This window comes from Arachis duranensis, chromosome 5 (genome assembly GCF_000817695.3).
Source record: "Arachis duranensis cultivar V14167 chromosome 5, aradu.V14167.gnm2.J7QH, whole genome shotgun sequence".
NCBI lineage: Eukaryota > Viridiplantae > Streptophyta > Magnoliopsida > Fabales > Fabaceae > Arachis > Arachis duranensis.
The window spans coordinates 106,741,846-106,749,185 of record NC_029776.3 but is presented as its reverse complement, the minus strand read 5'-3'; the positions used below and the strand labels follow the sequence as shown (position 1 = coordinate 106,749,185).

At 32.0% G+C, this 7,340-nt stretch overlaps 1 long non-coding RNA gene across 15 annotated transcripts; it reads left to right on the top strand.

The window, feature by feature from the left end:
* The first annotated feature begins 3,301 nt into the window (after positions 1-3,301).
* Positions 3,302-7,340, top strand: LOC107491571 (uncharacterized). 15 transcript variants are annotated; one of them, XR_008009364.1, is made up of 7 exons: positions 3,302-3,722; positions 3,966-4,025; positions 4,354-4,448; positions 4,634-4,743; positions 5,675-5,771; positions 5,940-6,016; positions 6,157-7,340. It is a non-coding gene; the product is annotated as an uncharacterized LOC107491571 (long non-coding RNA). The 15 variants fall into 15 exon arrangements; XR_002376318.2 differs by adding an exon at positions 5,007-5,095 and having other exon boundaries at positions 5,940-7,340; XR_008009360.1 differs by having other exon boundaries at positions 3,302-3,578; positions 3,684-3,722; positions 5,675-7,340.

The following is a 7,340-nucleotide window of genomic DNA, read 5'->3' as shown; positions in this document are numbered from 1 at the left end:
CAGTTTACAAATGAACGTAACCGCTACAGAGGTCTCGCGGATTACGTTCAAAGTCAAACTGCACATAATTCGCGGTAGGATGTCGCAGTTTGTGTGTGAATTGTAAACGCTCATAAACCGCTACACTCCTATTGCGGTTTATGTTGATATGCAAAATGGCTAGAAACCGCGGCAGAGGTCTCGCAGTTTGTGTGTATATGTGTTTTTTGCTTTCAGTTGAACATTTTTTCAACCTGAATCTTCAACTTTAGCATAGTTTTTACCAGTTTCAGTGCTTCACTCATGTCTGACATCTCATTAGTAAAAAGCCCCTGACACTTGACGACCAAGGTGTGGTTTTTGCTTTTCATTTTTTTATATTTGCCCCACTGACACCTGCAAAATGAGACACCTACAAAATAGAACAGCGGCCATTTTTCTGCTGTTGCAAGCCAAATGACTTCTATTAGAATATTAGGATGGATAAGGAATGATCATATTGAATCTTTCTACTTAAACAATAATAAGCTTGGATGTTTCACACAAAGAGAGAAGCGGGTTGTTAAGAACAGGTGAAGTTTGTAGAAGATTTAGAGAAGGGGGTTGAATCTATGACCTTCTTTTGTGTTACTGAAATAACCCTTTAAAACAAACTTTCAATTCTGATTCTGTTTGCAAAAAATTTATGAGACAATTTATTTTTGTCTCATGAATATCAAAAAACAGAACAGAGTAGGGAAGAGAGAAGCTGACACCATCATGTATCCTGGTTCAGTTGCGTTGTGCAATGCAACCTACATCCAGTCTCCACCACAACAGTGGTGGAATTTCCATTATAGTTAAAGTATTACATACACCAATTCCACATGATTGACACAATCCTTTCACTCTCAAGTTCTAACCTAACTTGACTTGGTTATGCTAATACCTAACTATTCACTTTTAGTGCTCACCCAACTAAGAAAGGGGGTACCTCACATGTACAAGATACAAGACACAAACTTAACCTAAAGAAATCTGAAATAACTCTAAACTTTTTACTCATGTGTATCTCTCTGCCTTTTTTCACTCTTAGGCTCTTTCAATGACTCTTTCATTCAGCCTTTTACCTAAAAAAATTACAGAAAAATAAACATTGAAAAGTAAATTACAATATGTAAAACATGAAAGACATTGACTCTTCAACAGCCTCTTTGCTATGTGATAAACCAGATTTTCTAGCCTCTGATTTGGTTCTTCTTTCTGGCAGAATGCTCCTTTGACTAGGAAGCACTGTCCAAGTAGATGAACTTCTTCGGATAGCTCTTCTCAAAACATACACCTCAAGAACACTGGTTATTTCTCCTTAGCTTCTGAATGGTGAACCAACTTCTTTTGTATCTTCTTGCATGTTGCTGAGTTACTCTCTCCTAGGTCAACTCTCAAGCTTTGTGACTCACCAACTCACCATCTCACTTTTTTCTGTTAATCCTCAAAATAGGAACTTTGGTTCTGACATTTTCTTGTTGACCGAAAGCCACAGAACAGCAGAAACATATATCATTAATGGTAAACTCAGATATTGGCCATTGAAAAATAACTTGGTCCTCAAGACACACTTGTGACCGTAGATGCACAGCAGTGAAGAGCAGAGATCATCTTTCCCATGTAACTCATAATGGATATGCAGAGCGTTGAAGATGAAGAGAAGAAGATATAATGCATGTATAAGAAAATGAAATCACCTTTTAGTTTCTGAATTCATAATACATTTTAATGTGGGTGATTAGACTTTAACCTTTTTGCTTAAGCCTTCTCTTTCTTACTTCTTTGGTGAACAACTTGGGAGCTAAGTTTTCTCTCTCTCTTTCTCTGAGTTCTGACTGAAACAGAAAAAAGTGAACGTTGCTTTGGAAGCAAGATGGAGGGATTAGCTTGCTGAAATCAAATTGGACTTGGGTTGGTTCTATTCAAGTTCAGCCCGTTTGCATTCTTTTTATCATCTTTGGGTTTCTTATTAATTTGTGGCCTACTAAGATATATTCAGCTTGCTTTATATTGGACTGCTGTAGCAATGTATTTTAGCCTGCAACATTTAAACATAAATAATCAATACTATTTATTTTGTCCAATAAAATAATGTTTGTCATCATTAATTAATTTTGTTAATTTCTTAACTCAACAACAGGTTTAGATTTCATTTTTTATTTTTATTTTTATTTTTTTATATTTAATGTTTTTTAAAAGATACCTTATTTTTAAAGGTTGAAAATAATAAAAATATGTTCAGTTGGTCTATTTTTAAAATGTATTTTTTAATATTTTAAAATATAAATTTTTATTTTTATTAAATGTATGTTTTTAGTTATTTAATTTTTTTATTAAGTTAAACAATTTATTTTTACATAATATCAAACATGAAATATATTTGTTAAATTTATAGTCAATTTAGTTCTAAAATTTAAGATTGAAAAAATATATTTGTTAAATTTTTTTATTTAGTATTGAGTATATACTACTTGAATTAAAAGAGCTATGATAAATAATAAATTAACTTACTAGTCTTATTTTTTAATGGTTGATCTATATAAATGCAATTAATTATTTTAAGATTAAAATTTATTTCATATTTGATATTATATAAAAATAAATTATTCTTAAATTTGAAGTAAGAATCAGGTCATTGAGATTATCTTGATCAAATGACAGAAAACTTAACCAATGAAATGAGCCCATAGTTAGAGAAGACATAGCCCGAAGAAAAAAATGAAAACAAAACTAAATAAATAAACACAAATATTGATCATATGATAAAATTAAAACAAAATAATAAAAAGCCAGGGTATAGTGATGCAGAACAAGAAAATGAAGATATAGAAGCTAAAAAGTTCGCTGTTTATGGACGTTTGCAATTCACACACAAATTGCGACACCCTACCACGAATTATGTGTAATTTGGCTTTAAACATAATCCACAAAATTCCTATACTGATTTACGTTCATTTATAAACTATGGATCCTTGCCACTATTTATATAATTTAAAAAAAAAATACATTTTAATATTCATTTTACAAAATATATATTCTAATAAAATTAAAAACTAAATTATTTATTTTAGTAAATTACCCTTAATACGGACTAAGAAAATATCAAGATTATTTGATCTCTGAAAAGTAATCACGGAACAGTCTTATACTGTACAATAAATTTTTATACACAATTTTTTTTAAAATTAAAAGTAACAACTATTATTATTAATGGATAAATACCAATAAATTTTTATAATAAAACCACATGTGAGGCCGGGATGATCAATGGCAAATTTTGGGCGTAATTCTTCAAAAAATTTCAAATTTCAATTCTTTTTTCTATCTATTTCTGGGTTTCTCTCTCCTTCGCCCACGGAAATCAGAATCACTCTATTCTTTCGACACTCTTTTTCTTTTTTCTCTCTTCTCTGATCGTCCTCTTCATTTTATCTTCATCTCACCAACTGGAATTGTGTTTCAAGCCTCTGGGGCGCAGATGAAGCCTTTCTTTGCCTCCATTGGTCAGCTGTGGAAGGAGCAGAAGCTAGCCGAAAAACCCGCAAGGTTTGTCATCAGCACTGGCACTCAAGGTGATAACCAGCTCATCAATAATGTCCACTCTTCCACTTCCTCTCACCAACTGTAGCCTTATTTTTCCCTGACCTGATAGCTTTCATTTTTGGCCTCAAGAGCAGTTAATTGAAAACAGAGTCCTACATCTTGCTAAAATCATGGTAATTTTTTTTTTTTTAAGTCTTTACGTTTTTCAACCGTGTTTATTTACATGTATTCTTATTACATTATTATGTTCTTATTAAACTTCATGTTTTGGTGTTCATAGCAGCGAACAAAGCACAGAGCAGAGTTCCAAGAAATTATGTTTTGCTGTTATTAAATATTTTTTCTTTTTTTTCAAAGTAAAGAAAAAGGAAACATTTTAATAGCTATGCTGAGTTCAGCTGCTTCTTCAACTGCAGATCTTCTTGCAAAAGGGAAAAAGAGTCGGCCAAGGTGGAAGAAGAATGGACCCTCGGCAGGTATTATTTTTCTTTGAGAAATCATTTTTGGCAAAAGAATGTATTATTTCTTTCAGAAATGGTATAAATACAATTTGTAAATGGATTATTGAAAGATTCGAGGCTTTATAGGATGCCATTGAAAGCATGATTTGTAGATGTATAAGATTCAGTAGTTACACAATCAAACACAATTACTATAATATTCTTTTACTAGAATTGTATGTATGCTCCTACCCATTTTATTCTTTTTGGTTTGGAATTTAATTAAAAAATTGAAGCTATTTTTTTTAAAAATATATTTAGATGTGTATTCATTTTTGTGCATTTTGAATCTTGGAACGTCAAGTACACAAATTGGGCTTTCGACAAATTGGCTACTTGGTGAAGGAGAATGCCTTGCTTTCCAACACTGTCAGAAGCTTAGACAAAGATGTCTCCAAGGTGCAAATTATTAGTATATAATAAAACAATTTTGTCTTTGAAGGAATAATTGTTAGCTTCTTGGCTTCATTTATCGATTTTGTTGAAGAGTTTAGGACACATACAATTCTAATTATGTCTCTCACTTGAATCTTTCTCTCATTTCTTCTCACAACCACGTTCTTCCATTCGAATTCAAATTGCAGACAAGAAAACTACATGCAAATGCAAAGCAAAGAGAATGATGGACATAGGAGGAGCATACGCGGTTTCTAGGAGCCATAGTGCTATATGGAAGAATTGCAGAGCATGGAATGTAATATTTTACTCTCCATAAACACTTTTATAATTTTTTATTCTTGTGGCATTTCCTCTGATGCATATTTGCTTTGGATTGCCAATTAATCTAGAAATGTATTCGGGCTCAAAATTTTGAAATTGATGTCATTGTTTGTTTCCTTTGCTTTTATCTATTGAAATTTGATATGGTAAAAAAAATTCGTTTCAGTTACTATCTATCCTTTGAAATTGAGTGGCTTAGGCATTTATAGGTTTGGCAATTTTAATATCTATTTACAGGTTTGCTAGGATTAACTTCCACAAATTCAGAGTACTTTGCCTCTGCCTCAGCACTTGCACCACCATTCATGCTTTGCTTCTTATTATATGTATTTTCTTTGTTTTATTAATTTTTTCTCCGCAAGGCCTTTTATTTGCTATTATGAGAGCAACAGTGAGAAAGAACAACAAAAAAAGATTTTAAAATGAATTTAACTATTTAACTATATAAATTTTGTTCATAAGGCAATCCTTTTCCTTTTTAATGCTATAATTGTTGTTGTATTTGGATGATAAGGTTGACCAAATAACCATTTCAGTTGTTTTAAAAGTAAGCTAAAATTTATATTTAAGCATATCTTGATGAGGAAAATCAAAATGTTGATTCAGGTAGCATTTGCAAGACGGGCGCTTAAAGATTCAGATTTGAGGATAGCTCATAGTTAGGCCTTTTTCCTTTTCAGTTATGTTAGTAGTTAGTAGCGTTAGGGATATAGATGTTATGGTTTAGGTTTATGAATATTTTAGCTTTTCTTTTACCTTATTGCCAATAATATTCTGTTCCTTCAGCTATTTGGCATTTATTCAAGCAATTGTTATAAACTTTAGGTATATTTTGTTTGATAGATAATTCTCAAATAGTATATATCTCAATAGCATATAATGAATGAAATTTGTTTGATGGAAAGATTCTGGAATTTTGAGAAAGAAAGTGAAGAGGTGGGAGGTCAAGGTGTTGGAGCTTAGCTCAGAGATGGAGAGGAAATTGAGCAGCTCATCAAGGAGGTATTTTTTTATTTGAATACCAAGTTATTTTATTTTATTGAGACTGTCTACTTACAAAATCAGAAGTTTTGACTTAGCTGTTAGAAGGGCATGTTGTCCCCAATAAGAAACTTTGGGCCTGGTGTTATTTCCTTTCTTGAATATAAGATGATAAATTTTTGCATAAAGGAGGGTGCTGATGAGGAGGGTGTGGAACCAGTGAAGGAATAAGAGGAGAAAAGTGTTAACTAGCATTGTTTTGAAAGGTAATGCATGTTGGATATTGTTAGCACTTGCATGCTTGGTCATTATAGGTTCCTTGTTAAGGTGACAAAGCTAAAGCCTGCAGATCTGCCTTTGTATTTGATGAATACCTTTCTGTCTTCATAATTCTATATTTGCACAGTTGTTTTCAATCTTTGAATACTCGGGCATATCTGTTGGCGCATAGCTAGAACTGCAGTTAGTATTTCTTTGATGTTGGAACAAAGCTTTGGAGAAAGAGAACTAAGTCAACAGGTGAGACATAGTGATTTTCAACACCGTATCCTGTTGTTGAGTTACTTCCAATATTGTTGAAGAGCAGAGAAGTAGATTATGTTGTTGAAAGGTACCGCTTATGGTGGTGTCTGATCCTGCAAGTTGGAGTGAAAGTGGTCTTATAGTAGAAAGAAACAGCAGGTAAAGCTGAAGGAGAGGACTGGCAAATGCTTAAAAGAAAAACAGATGCTGAAATTTGCTGCATTATGTTTCCTTATAAGAGTCTGATTAGAATTATGTAAACATAATTTTCCAAAATTTAATTGGTAGTTTTCTTCTATGCTTTAACATCAATGAACTTTGTATTTTTTGTGCTAGAGTAATATTTTTGTGATAGAGTTCTATATCTTCTATTGAATATGCAGAGCTAAAGAAGCAAAAAGTTTCTGAAGTAAGACTGGAATTGATGAGGCAGAAGCTTTGGTTCCCTCACCACCCTCTTTTTTCTTTCTCTGTTTTTTTAAAAAGCTGCCTTAATTTTTCATTATCTCATATAGTCTTTTTTAAGAGGCTTTGGCTTTTAAATTATGACAGGATAAAAATCTCATATAAGTAATTCTTTTTTCCTTTTGGTGCACCTATTTACCTTCTTAATCTGTGATAATTTTTTAATATTTGTAGGTATTACCAAAAATATCATGGCCCAAAAGTTCAGAAGCTCTTAGATCAAACAAGCTCATATTCAATTACTATTGTCAAGGAGTTAGGAAAAATCACTGTTCTTAACCGATGTTGCTCATGTGATATCATCATAGATAGTCCCCCTAAATGGTTCCCATCAAGAATAATTTGATGGACTAGCAGTGGATGAGGGAATTTTTTTTTTTTTTGAAAAACTTCCAAAGAAGCTATCAGTTTGTAAAAGCTATAGAAGAAAAAACCAGCACAATTATTTATTCAAAGAACTAAAAGAAAATAGTTATTTCACTAGGTATGAGCCATTAGCAACTGAAGTAGTTGATGGTTTATATGATTTATGCTTTAAGGCATTACATTTTTTTTTATTTTTGTTTTTGTGTTTGTGTGCGTGTGTGTAAGGATGTTAACATA